At 46.8% G+C, this 13,349-nt stretch overlaps 2 protein-coding genes across 7 annotated transcripts in view; one reads left to right on the top strand and one right to left on the bottom strand.

Annotated features, from left to right (window-relative positions):
• LOC132828624 (zinc finger protein 721-like) overlaps positions 1-13,349 on the bottom strand; it is a 47,826-nt gene that overhangs the window by 27,136 nt on the left and 7,341 nt on the right. The gene's annotated exons all lie outside the window — the stretch shown is intronic.
• The window catches only part of LOC132828694 (zinc finger protein 239-like), a 54,144-nt gene continuing 45,837 nt past the window's right edge, over positions 5,043-13,349 (top strand). For 5 of the 6 annotated variants that reach the window (XM_060845777.1, XM_060845774.1, XM_060845776.1 and 2 more), the window contains exons 1-2: positions 5,043-5,113; positions 6,006-6,149. The gene's annotated coding sequence lies outside the window, so the exon portion shown is untranslated. The remainder of the gene's footprint in view (positions 5,114-6,005; positions 6,150-13,349) is intronic. The other variant, XM_060845778.1, reaches the window with a different exon arrangement.

The raw sequence follows: 13,349 nt of genomic DNA, 5'->3' as shown, positions 1-13,349 counted from the left end.
AATGGGGATAAGGAGAATAACAATCGCTCTCTTCCCTCGTCTAACCAATGTCACTCACACTGACCTACCTCCCTGCTCCCTGCTGGGCAAGGCAGCTGCGCAACGTCACAATGCCCGGGGTGATTGATGGCGGGCCCGGCCAGTAGGACATGAGAGGCGGGACAATATTTCATTGTGCCCAACCAATGGGTGCGAATGAGAGGCGGGGGCTGCCTATTCTGTACACCCGACCTCAAGTCTTGACAATGGGGTGGACCAAGTTAAAAATCACACAACACCAGGTTACAGTCCAGGAAAAAGTGAGGACTGTAGATGCTGGAAACCAGAGTTTAGATCAGAGTGCTGCTGGAAAAGCACAGCAGGTCAGGCTATTCGTGATGAAGGGCTTTTTTTTTCCCGAAATGTCGATTTTCCTGCTCCAGGGATGCTGCCTGACTTGCTGTGCTTTTCCAGCACCACTCTGATCTAAACCAGGTTATAGTCCCAACAGGTTTATTGGCAAGTACAAGCTTTTGGAACGATTCTTTGTTCAATACATCAATTAAGAACCATGCAACACCATGTTATAGTCCAACAGGTTTATTTGGAAGCACTAGCTTTCGGAGTGCTGCTCCTTCATCAGGTGGTTGTGGAATACAACAGAATTTATGGCGCAAGTTTACACTGTGATGCAACTGAAATGATGTGTTGGGAAAAACCACCGTGGCTCAGTGGTTAACACTGCTGCCTCACAGAGCCAGCGATCTGGGTTCAATTCCTGCTTTGAGCCACTATCCATGTGGAGTTTGCACATTCTCCCCGTACCTGTGTGGGTTTCTTTTCACAAAGATGTGCACATCAGGTGACTTGGTTATGCTAAACTGCCCATAGTGTTGGGTGCCCTTGTTAGGGGTAAATGTAAGGAAATGGGTCTGGGTGGGTAACTCTTTGAGGGTGGGGTTGGGCTAAACAGCTTGTTTACACATCGCAGAGAATCTTATCTATAACCTGGATTGTTTGTTAAGTCTTTCATTTTTTAAAACAAATATTTTGTTGATTTAATTTCTTCCGTATGTTATCCCAGAACTTTTTAAATTTACATTCTCAAGTGAACTTTAACAACACTCAGCTCAGATAATGCATTGAAGGTGTGAGGTTGAAATGTCTGTACCTCAACGTTCAGACTGATTCTATTTCTAAAAAAGGGATTTACGGAATCTTACATGGATTCATGCAGTTTTTGAGTAAAATAAAATGTAATTCTGCAAGGACAAATTCACCTCACAAACTTTTATGTATGTGTGCGTGTGGGTTAGTGAGTGGGGAGAGGTGTGAGTGTTTGTGAGAGAGTGTGTATGTGGATGCTTGTGAGTGTAAAGTGGTAAGACACTTGGATCTTTTACTATAAATACTGTGTCCTATGATCCTGCCTCACCAGTTACCTGACGAAGGAGTAGCACTCTGAAAGCTTGTCCAAATCTTGGTGTTCAATAGCAGCAAATTACTGCATATGCTGGAATCTGTACTGAAAACAACAAATGCTGGAGAACACAATGGGTCAGACAGCATCCATTGAGAGACAGAGCAAGCTAACATTTTGGATATAATATGACACTTCATGGCTGCTGAGTCGATAGATGCGGTGCTGGAAAACCACAGCAGGTCAGGCAGCATCCAAGGAGCAGCCAGTCGATGTTTCGAGCATAATCTCTTCAACTTGATTTTTTTTTATTTCAAAAATATACTTTATTCATAAAATATTCATAAAATATTTGATACACTGTACATTTGGTAATGCCATACATATGTCAACATTTACATACACAGCTCAGAATTTTCATTATTACATACAGATCTGTGCATTTCTCACTCACATATTGAGCTGAGGCGTCAGCCGAGCCCAAATGACTGCAGGGCCCCCTGATCTTCTTTAGACAGGCAGATGTTAAACGGTGGTCTTTCCCAACCGCGCCTTGGCGGCAGCTGCCCCAGGCTTCAGCGCGTCCCTCAACACGTAGTCCTGGACCTTGGAATGTGCCAGTCTGCAACACTCAGTCGGGGTCAACTCCTTCAGCTGGAAGATCAACAGGTTTCGGACCACCCAGAGAGCGTCCTTCACTGAGTTGATGATCCTCCAGGCGCAGTTGATGTTCGTCTCGGTGTGCGTCCCGGGGAACAGGCCGTAGAGCACGGAGTCCCGCGTCACGGCGCTGCTCGGGACGAACCTCGACAAATACCACTGCATTCCTCTCTAGACTTCCTCTGCATAGGCACATTCCAGAAGGAGGTGTGTGACAGTCTCTTCCCCCCCGCAGCCGCTTTGAGGGCAGCGTGCGGGCTGAGAGTCCGGGCGTGCATAAATGATCTCACAGGCAGAGCCCTTCTCACCACCAGCCAAGACATGTCTTGGTGCTTGTTGGAAAGTTCTGGCAATGAGGCATTCTGCCAAATTGCTTTGACAGTCTGCTCAGGGAACCACTCGACAGGATCCGCCCTCTCCTTTTCCCGAAGGGTCTCAAGGATGCTACGTGCTGACCACTTCCTGATGGACTTGTAGTCAAAGGTATTTTTCTTCAAAAATTTCTCCACGAAGGACAGGTGGTACGGAACGGTCCAACTACTCGGAGCGTTCCACGGCAGCGAGGCCAAGCCCATCCTTCGCAACACCGGGGACAGGTAGAACCTCAGTACGTAGTGACACTTGGTGTTTGCGTACCGGGGATCCACGCACAGCTTGATGCAGCCACACACAAAGGTGGCCATCAGGGTGAGGGTGGCATTGGGTGTATTTCTTCCCCCGTTGCCCAGATCTTTGTACAGTGAGTCCCTTCGGACCCGGTCCATCTTTGAACTCCATATGAACTGGAAGATGGCCCGGGTGACTGCAGCGGCGCAGGTTCTGGGAATAGGCCAGACCTGTGCCACGTACAACAGCATAATCTCTTCAACTTCATGGGGTCTGTCTGACTCGCTGTGATCTCCAGCATTTGCTATATTCCCCCAAAATGGGACTCGTCTTGCTCCACACGAACCCTATCAAATTAATATCAACCTGTTCAGGGATGGAATTACACATCTCTGGATCAGGTGGAATTTGAACTCTAACCTCCTGGCTCAGAGGTAAGAACATTCACACTGCAACCCGTGAGCCCTATGCTCAGGAATCCGGGTTGGTTGAAAGCGGCCGGGGGCGGGGTGCCAATTGGATATTCTTGAGGGGGGGCGAAGGACCAATCGAGAGAGACTAATCCTCCAACCAATGGGAATGAATGAGGGTCGGAGCTGGAAGATCAAACTGTTCTTCAGTTCGTCCTCCAATCAAGCGGAAGGTGGGGGCAAACGAGGGGCGGGGCTGGAGGACTAATCTACGGCGGTTGGTCCTCCAGCCAATGCGAGTGAATAAAGGGGCGGGTATGGGCGGAGGACCGACCCGCAGCTGTTGGTCCGGGTAAAAATAAGGACTGCAGATGCTGGAAACCAGAGTCTACATGAGCGTGGTGCTGGAAAAGTACAGGAAAATCGACGTTTTGGGCAAAAGCCCTTCATCAGGAATAGAGGCAGGGTGGAGAAATAAATGGGGGGGGGGGAGAAGATAGCATAGAGTACAATAGGTGAATGGGGGTGATAGGTTAGAGAGGAAGGTGGAGTGGATAGGTGGAAAGGAAGATAGACAAGTAAGACAGGTCATGGGGGACAGTGCTGAGCTGGAAGGTTGGAACTGGGGTGAGGTGGGGGAACGGGAAATGAAGAAACTGGTGAAGTCCACATTGATGCCCTGGGTTTGAAGTGTTCTGAGGTGGAAGATGAGGCATTCTTCCTATAGGGTGTCGAGTGTGAGGGGTGGCGATGGAGGAGGCCCAGGACCTGCATGTCCTTGGTTGAGTGGGAGGGGAGTTGAAATGTTGGGCCACAGGGCGTGGGGTTGATTGGTGCAGGTGTCCCACAGATGTTCCCGAAAGCGCTCTGCTAGGATCGGGAGCAATGGATACAATAAATGGTATTGGTGGATGTGAGGTAAAACTTTGATGGATGTGGAAGGCTCCTTTGGGGCCTTGGATGGAGGTGAGGGAGGAGGTATGGGCACAGGGTTTGCAATTCCTATGGTGGCAGGGGAAGCTGCCAGGATGGGAGGGTGGATTGTTGAGGGATGAGGACCTGACCAGGTAGATACGGAGGGTACAGCCTTTGCAGAAAGTGGAAAGGGGTGGAGAGGGAAATATATCCCTGGTGGTGGGGTCCGGTTGGAAGTGGCAGAAATGTTGTTGGATGATGTGGTTTATGCAAAGGTTGGTGGGGTGGATGGTGAGGTCCAAGGGGGTTCTATCCTTGTTATGGTTGAAGGGGTGGGGTTTGAGGGCAGAGGTGTGGGACGAGATGCGTTTGAGGGCATCTTTAGCCACATGGGAAGGCAAATTGTGGTCTCTAAATAAGGAGGCCATCTGGTGTGTTCTGTGGTGGAACCGGTACTCCTGAGAAGCAGAAAAGGTGGAGGCGGAGTAATTGGGAATACAGGATGGCATTTTTGCAGCAGGTAGGAAGGGTGGGGAGAGATGTAATCCAGGTAGCTGTGGGAGTTGGTGGGTTTGTAAAAAGTGTTAGTGTCAAGTCCGTCGTCATTAATGGAGATGGAGAGGTCCAGGAAGGGGAGGGAGGTGTCAGAGATGGTCCATGTAAATTAAAGGTGGGGGTGGAATGTGTTGGTGAAGTTGATGAATTGCTCAACTTCCTCGCGGGATCACTAGGTGGCGCCACTGCAGTCATCAATGTAGCGGAGGAAGAGGTGGGGAGTGGTGCCGGTGTAATTACGGAAGATGGACTGTTCTAAGTAGCCAATAAAGAGACAGGGATCCTCCAACCAATGGGTGTGAATATGGGGGCGGGCCTGGCAGACCGAGCGCGTGAGGCTGGTCCTCCAACCAATGGGAATGAATGAGGGGGGCGGACCTGGAGGACAGGGCCTCGTCGGATGGTCCTCCAACCAATGGGAGTGAATGAGAGGGCGGTGCTTCGTCTTTGGCTGGCACGCTGCATCATGGCGTTGGCGCCGGCGACCCAGCGCATGCGCAGTAGTGAGAGCGCCGCCGCCGGAAATTTTGTGACCGTGGGGAAACCCCCGCCTGGGGAAACGAGAAAGGTAAGGCAAGGTGGGTGGGTCCTTGAGGCTCCGTGAATATATGAACGAATTTTTTTTTATATAACCTCGAAATCTGGCAGTGCGACTTTCAGAGACGGCGACGTCAACTGCTGTTGCTGCTACTGCACGGGCTTCGCTCGGAGTTTCAGGCCTCATCAACGGCCGCCGAAGGGCGGCGCGCGGCAGGACACATGCGCAGTGGGAGCTGCGTCCTGTCGCTAGCCTTCAAGCTGATTGGTTGGAGGACTCCTAGTCCTCCTGCGGTGCTCACTCTTCCTATTGGTGCCAAGCTGCTGTCAATCACTGATCGTGAGCTGGAGCGGGTGGACGCAGTCATGGGGAATGTCCAGCAGGTTTATTTGGAAGTACTGGCTTTAGGAGTGCTGCTCCTTCGTCAGGTAGTTAGTGGGGCAGGATCATAAGACACAGAACTGAGAGTGCAAGATCATAGTGTCATGCAATTAAAATGACATAATCAACAAACCTAGACTGCTGTTGAGCCTCTCATCTTTTAGAATGGGTTGCAGTTGTCGATTCGTTAATATGTAAATCTTAGAGCTTCTTTCAAGTCATATTCCTGAGATAACTAAGCTCTTATTTTGGAAAAGTGACTCACCTTTAATGCATTGTCTGAGCTGAAATGTCACTTTTTTTTATAAAACCTTAAATTATCTTGGGAATGTGACTTGAAAGAAGTTATGTCAGTTGCATGATACTATAATCTTTTGCTGTAAATTCTGTCTCTTATGATCCTGCCCTAGTCACCACCTGACAAAGGAGCAGCGTTCTGAAAGCTAGTACTTCCAAATAAACCAGTTGGACTATAACCTGGTGTTGTTGATTTTTAACTGTTTCCTAAACTAAATCATCTTGCAAAATGTCCATATTACAGAAGAGGAAGTGCTGGATGTCTTGAAACGGTTAAAGGTGGATAAATCCCCAGGACCTGATCAGGTGTACCCGAGAACTCTGTGGGAAGCTGGAGAAGTGATTGCCGGGCCTCTTGCTGAGATATTTGTATCATCAATAGTCACAGGTGAGGTGCTGGAAGACTGGAGGTTGGAAAACATGGTGCCACTGTTTAAGAAGGGTGGTGAGGACAAGACAGGGAACTATAGACCGGTGAGCCTGACCTCGGTGGTGGGCAAGTTGTTGGAAGGAATCCTGAGGGATAGGATGTACATGTATTTGGAAAGGCAAGGACTGATTCGGGATAGTCAACATGGCTTTGTGCGTGGGAGATCATGTCTCACAAACTTGATTGAGTTTTTTGAAGAAGTAACAAAGGAGATTGATGAGGGCAGAGCAGTAGATGTGATCTATATGGACTTCAGTAAGGCGTTCAACAAGTTTCCCATGGGAGACTGATTAGCAAGTTTAGATCTCACGGAATACAGGGACAACTAACCATTTGGGACAGAACTGGCTCAAAGGTAGAAGACAGAGGGTGGTGGTGGTGGTGGTGGTGGAGGGTTGTTTTTCAGACCGGAAGTCTCTGACCAGTGGAGTGCCACAAGGATCAGTCTCGGGCCCTCTACTTTTTGTCATTTACATAAATGATTTGGATGCAAGCATAAGAAGTACATTTAGTAAGTTTGCAGATGACACCAAAATTGGAGGTGTAGTGGACAGCAAAGAGGGTTACCTCAGATTACAACAGGATCTGGACCAAATGGGCCAATGGGCTGAGAAGTGGCAGACGAGTTTAATTCAGATAAATGAGAGGTGCTGCATTTTGGGAAAGCAAATCTTAGCAGGACTTACACACTTAATGGTAAGGTCCTAGGGAGTGTTGCTGAACAAAGACCTTGGAGTGCAGGTTCATAGCTCCTTGAAAGTGGAGTCGCAGGTAGATAGGATAGTGAAGAAGGCGTTTGGTATGCTTTCCTTTATTGGTCAGAGTATTGAGTACAGGAGTTGGGAGGTCATGTTGCGGCTGTACAGGACATTGGTTAGGCCACTGTTGGAATATTGTGTGTGATTCTGATCTCCTTCCTATCGGAAAGATGTTGTGAAACTTGAAAGGGTTCAGAAAAGATTTACGAGGATGTTGCCAGGGTTGGAGGATTTGAACAGGCTGGGGCTATTTTCCATGGAGCGTCAGAGGCTGAGGGGTGACCTTATAGAGGTTTATAAAATTATGACAGGCATGGATAGGATAAATAGACAAAGTCTTTTCCCTGGGGTCAGAGAGTCCAGAACTAGAGAGCATCGGTTTAGGGTGAGAGGGGAAAGATATAAAAGAGACCTAAGGGGCAACTTTTTCACACAGAGGGTGGTACGTCTATGGAATGAGCTGCCAGAGGATGTGGTGGAGGCTGGTACAATTGCAACATTAAAGAGGCATTTGGATGGGTATATGAATAAGAAGGGTTTGGAGGGATATGGGCTGGATGCTGGCAGGTGGGACTAGATTGGGTTGGGATATCTGGACGGGTTGGACAGAGGGGTCTGTTTCCATGCTGTACATCTCTATGACTCTGTGTGGTCACTCTAAAAGTACAGCTTCTGACACAGCATTTAAGTTGGAAGCAATTCTATATCTTGAGAATTGTTTTCTTTAAGATGTAGAATTTTGCATCCTATTTGGCCTGTCCCTGAAATTAAATCTGCTTGGCAATGTTGTTGCTGATGTGTTTTGATGCCACCAGATGTTATTACTGGATGCGTCAGTCAGTGCTAGAAAATGAGATTAGAACAGTTAGGTAATTGTTTTTGGACAGCTCAGATTCAATGGGCCAAAGCTCCATTTTCTATGCTTCCAACCTCTCCGACTGAAAATCTGACTTGATAGTCAGTTTTGTTTCAGTTTAAAAAGATCTTTCATTGAAACACATGCCCATATAAAGTCAGATGTACAGCATGGAAACAGACCCTTCGGTCCAACCCGTCCATGTCGAACAGATATCCCAACCCAATCTAGTCCCACCTGCCAGCACCCGGCCCATATCCCTCCAAACCCTTCCTATTCATATACCCATCCAAATGGCTCTTAAATGTTGCAATTGTTCCAGCCTCCACCTCTTCCTCTGGCAGCTCATTCCATACACGTACCACTCTCTGCATGAAAAAGTTGCCCCTTAGGTCTCCCTCTAGTTCTGGACTCCCCAACCCCAGGGAAAAGACTTTGCCTATTTACCCTATCCATGCCCCTCAATTTTGTAAGCCTCTATAAGGGCACCCCTCAGCCTCTGACACTCCAGAGAAAACAGCCCCACCCTGTTCATCTGTTCAGAATTTCTATTGTGCTTCCACTAAAAAGTTATGTAAATCCAAAAACCCCTTTTTCAGGATATTAGTAGGGGAGGATTTTCAGATGGGAAGTTCAATTCAAACTTCTTGTCAAGTCCTAAGTGAAACTTTTGATTTCATCAGGACCTGAAAATCATCAATGTTTGAATGCAGGAAGAGAATTGCTTGTCTATTCTGTTTCTGTGAAAAGATTTCAAACATCAGTGTAACTGGAACAGCACTAAGATAAAGACAATCAGTGACAGTGTTCCAGTACAATGATTGTGGAAAGAGTTTCAGCTCGTGTTGTGGAGAAAATACAGAGAATCACCAGGAGACGCAGAGAGTTCTTTAAGAAGTAGGTCTTTTATTCGCAAACAAATTCGCAAACACCGTGGGCGGCATGGTGGCATCGTGGGCGGCACGGTGGCACAGTGGTTAGCACTGCTGCCTCACAGCCCCTGAGACCCGGGTTCAATTCCCGACTCAGGCGACTTCCTGTGTGGAGTTTGCACGTTCTCCCCGTGTCTGCATGGGTTTCCTCCGGGTGCTCCGGTTTCCTCCCACAGTCCAAAGATGTGCGGGTCAGGTGAATTGGCCATGCTAAATTGCCCGTAGTGTTAGGTTAGGGGTATGGGTGGGTTGCGCTTCGGCGGGTCGGTGTGGACTTGTTGGGCCGAAGGGCCTGTTTCCACACTAAGTAATCTAATCTAATCAAAAAACTGTGACACTGAGAAAGCAGATTCTCTAATGCCCACAAAGCTCAGGGTCCGTGGATTTTTATATTTTTTTAATCATGTTTCTGTTAGTTATCAGCATGTCCAACTATAATAATCAAAGTACCTCACTCTAGCTACACAATAAGCCCGTGATATTAGTTTCCATTATCTCTTTAGTTGTACATTCTACTTAATGTTATTCTAATGGCACGGTTAGATATTTATTGCTAACTGTGCTACAGTGATCTTCAATTGCAGACAAGCCTATCATGATAGATATTTAGCTATTCCGTCTGTTACAATAATCTCCTGACTCTACTAATATTAATTAGATATTTTAATGTCATGTCCCAAATATTTACAGTCCCAAACCTGTCATAATAACACTGAACAGAGAAACTTGCTGTATTACTCGTGTTATCTCATCTCGCCATAGTGACCTTTCAGCCTTGACCTTACGCTGCTAATTGGTGTAAGAACATTTCACTATTCTTATCCCATGCTGCCTTCCACAGAGTACAGGTTGCCAGTGGTCTTCATGCTTTAACCCTTCCCATATGCTTTCATGTTCTTTATTTTCCATGCTAGTTATGCAGACTGAAAAAGTTACAGCAGCAAGAGATAATGTCCATGGCTGTGTGTGCAGTTTTGACGTTAACTGATCATCCAGCCTGGACTCACAGAAGGACAACAGCACCATGGAGAAACCATGGAAACATGAAGACTGATAAAGATTTCAATTACCCATCTGGAGACTCATCAATGTAGTCATACAGGGGACAGTCCATTCACTTGCTCTATGTGTGGGAAGGGATTTACTTAATCAGGCGATTTATACTGGAGAGAGGCCTTTCAGCTGTGCTTCCTGTGGGAAGGGTTTCAGACTTTTACACAGCGAGTCCACACTGGGGAGAGGCCATTTAGCTGCTCGGTGTGTGGAAAGGGATTCACCCGGTTATCCAATGCACTGCAACACCAATGAATTCATATTGGGGAGAGGCCACTCACCTGCTGCATGTGTGGGAAGGGATTCTCTGACTCTGGTCAGCTCATGTTACACCAGCAGCTTCACACTGAGGAGAGGCCATTCGCTTGCACAGTGTGGGGGAAAGATTTCACTCGATCGAGCTGTTTCGCATCACCCCAGGGAGTTCATACTGGGGACAGGCACTTCAGCTGCACGTTCTGTGGAAATAGATTCAATCGCACAGAACCCAGTAGGTCCACACTGAGGGGCAACCACTCCCTTGCAGATCCTGTGGAAAGACGTCAGTTCAATCTCAGCGTACACAAGCAAGTTCACACCAGGGAGAAGCAGATAAATGTGAGGTGCTGCATTTTGGGAAAGCAAATCTTAGCAGGACTTATACACTCTGTTTCCACGCTGTACATCTCTATGACTCTATCTAAACACTTTTTCAATGCGAGGGTTTCTGCCTCTTTCATTCTTTTAAACCATGAATTCCCACCATTCTCTCTGACTGAAAATACATCTTTCGTCAGATCCTCTGTGAACTTTCTGCTGCTGGCCTTAGAACTGTTGACCTTCCTGGTAAGGGGCAGTTTTCCGCCTGTCTATCCTATGACTCTCAGAACTTTGTACTCTTCAATCAGGTAAACCGTCAGCCTTATTTGCTCTCAGGAAAACAACCTCCCTATCTAGTCTGTCTTCATAGCTGAATCGCTTCAGCCTAGGCAACCTCTTGGTAAAGCATTTCTTACCCTCTCGAGTGCAATCACATCTTTCCTCTAGCGTGATCATTTGTATTGCACACAGTATTTCTCATATGCCTTCTTAACCACCTTATTCATCTGACCTCAAGGATCTATGCATCAAGGTCCCTGTGATTCCGAGGACATGCATTCAGTGTGCACTCCCTTGTTTAATTCTCTCCCTCAAAACCTTTTCCAATAGTTTCTGAAGAAGTTATACCAAACTTCAAACATTAGCCTTTTCTCTCCAGTATTTTCTGTTTTGTTTCAGTTCTCCAGAGCCTGCAGTGGAGGCTTTTGCTTTTATCCAATTGTAATCTTGTGGGTTATCCTGACCTTGAACAGTGCTACCACAATAACTGTCGCCCAGTCCTCTGGCACACCACCTGTTACCAAAATTAATATCAGGGCCCCTGCAATCTCCTCTCTTGCCTCCTACGCCAGCCTGAGATCCGTCTCATCTGGGCCTGGGGATTTATCAACTGTCAATCCTGCTAAAGTTGCTAAAAGCTCTTCCCTCTCAATGTTATTTGGTTTAACCATATCACAGTCCCACTCCCCTTCTCTGAATTCCATACTTAAATCGTCCTTTTCTGTCATAAGATACAAGGGAGTCATTTAAAATCTCAGCTCTGGCTCCACACGTTGTCAATCTGGTCCCTAATGCATTCGCTTTCCCTGATCATTCTCTTGCCCTTAATATAATATTAAACAGGAAAAAGCTTTGCATTTTCCTTAATGTGGCCTAGTTTTTTTTTGAAAATCATGTGCCCTCTTTGCTGCCCTGGTTCACATAACCCCTTACACTTTTTCTAAAAGCCTCTAGGGCATCCACTGTTCTGAGTTCTCGATGTCTGCCTTAAAGCTTAACTTTCTCTGGCTTATCCAAACCTATACAGCCCTTAGTTTGGAGATGCCAGTGTTGGAGCGGGGTTGTACAAAGTTATAAATCTCACAACACCAGGTTATAGTCCAACAGGTTTAATGGGAAGTCAAGAGCGTGGTGCTGGAAAAGCACAGGAGATCAGGCAGCATCCAAGGAGCAGGAAAATTGACATTTCAGGCAAAAGCCCTTCATCAGGAATGAGGCTGGGAGATTGGGGGTGGAAAGATAAATTGGGGGGTGGGGGGAAGGTAGCTGAGACTGCAATAGGTGGATGGAGGTGATGGGTCGGAGGGAAGGGAGATGGACAGATGGGACAGGTCATGAGGGCTGTGCTGAGCTGGAAGGTTGGAACTGGGGTAAGTTGGGGGGGAGGGGAGGAACCTGATGAAAGAGCAGCGCTTTGAAAGCTAGTCCTTCCAAATAAACCTGTTGCACTATAACCTGCTGTTGTACGATTTTTAACTTTATACATCTCTTGACATCCAGGGTTCTCCATTTCCATGCTTCACCTTTACCATGCAGTCTGACTCTCCAACTGCTCTGGTACGGATTTTCCTGCAAGTGACTTTTCCCAATCCCCTTTGTCTGATCCTGTCCTATCATATTAGAATTGCCCTTTTCAGATCCTTTGTTTTTGGGTCTTTGTCCTTATCAATCATTACTTCAAATCTTACTGAATTATCACCAAAATCCTTCCCCCCCCCCACTCCCATCTACCCCGGCTTCAGCATTAAAATTTGAATTGTGTGTACTAACCCACGTGAATGGTTCCCACCAACCTCCTTCGATGTCTGTAAACTACTTTTACCCTGCACTCAGTTTTGCGCCCAACCCACATCCTTATCCACATTTTCTTTTCACGTGGATTTTGCAAAGCTCTCCCCAGGGGGACAAACTTGTCCTTGTTTAGAATGAATTCCCTCTCAATAAGATACTGCATACAGTTGACACATTTACAACACTCCCTCTTTCTCTTTTCAGAGCAGTAATATGAACAGGTAGTCTTATGCTTGGCAGTTTGTGTTGAGCACCTCCATGATTGGTTTCGAGTCCTGTAGAATAGAATAGTGCATTGCAAAGGGATAGTTCCAGTCAGCCCTGCCCCCACCCCCTCTTCATGTGAAAGCAACTTGAGAAGGCTAACTAGCCACATTGTGAGATCAGGGTGTGGCCTAGTTTATGGGAATATCAGCTGCACTTTCACTCCTGTCACATTCCCAAGGCCATTATCGAATTCAAAGAATGGGGATTTGTCTCTCTGTTGTGACTCCCTGAAGGTTGGGATGTCGAATGACCCGACTTTCAACCACTTGAAAGGGTTGACTCAAGTATTTGCAACTGTAACACAAAGACAATGAGAATTAAGTACGAAAGTCAAATCTTGATGATATCATTGGCACAACTCTCATATGATACATAAAATAGGACAAAGACTCCCCTTGTGCTATCAGAAATGAGGAATTAAAGTACACGGCAAAATGTAATATAACTGAGGGATTATGAATCACTTAATAGTTTCGGGCTCAGGTCTGAGATTAGATTACTTATAGTGTGGAAACAGGCCCTTCGGCCCAACAAGTCCACACCGACCCTCCGAAGAACAACCCACCCAGACCCATTTCCCTACATTTACCCCTTCACCTAACCCTATGGGCAATTTAGCATGGCCATTCACCTAACCTGGACA

The sequence above is a fragment of the Hemiscyllium ocellatum genome, chromosome 27 (assembly GCF_020745735.1).
Source record: "Hemiscyllium ocellatum isolate sHemOce1 chromosome 27, sHemOce1.pat.X.cur, whole genome shotgun sequence".
Taxonomy (NCBI): domain Eukaryota; kingdom Metazoa; phylum Chordata; class Chondrichthyes; order Orectolobiformes; family Hemiscylliidae; genus Hemiscyllium; species Hemiscyllium ocellatum.
This window is presented reverse-complemented; position numbering and strand designations above follow the sequence as displayed.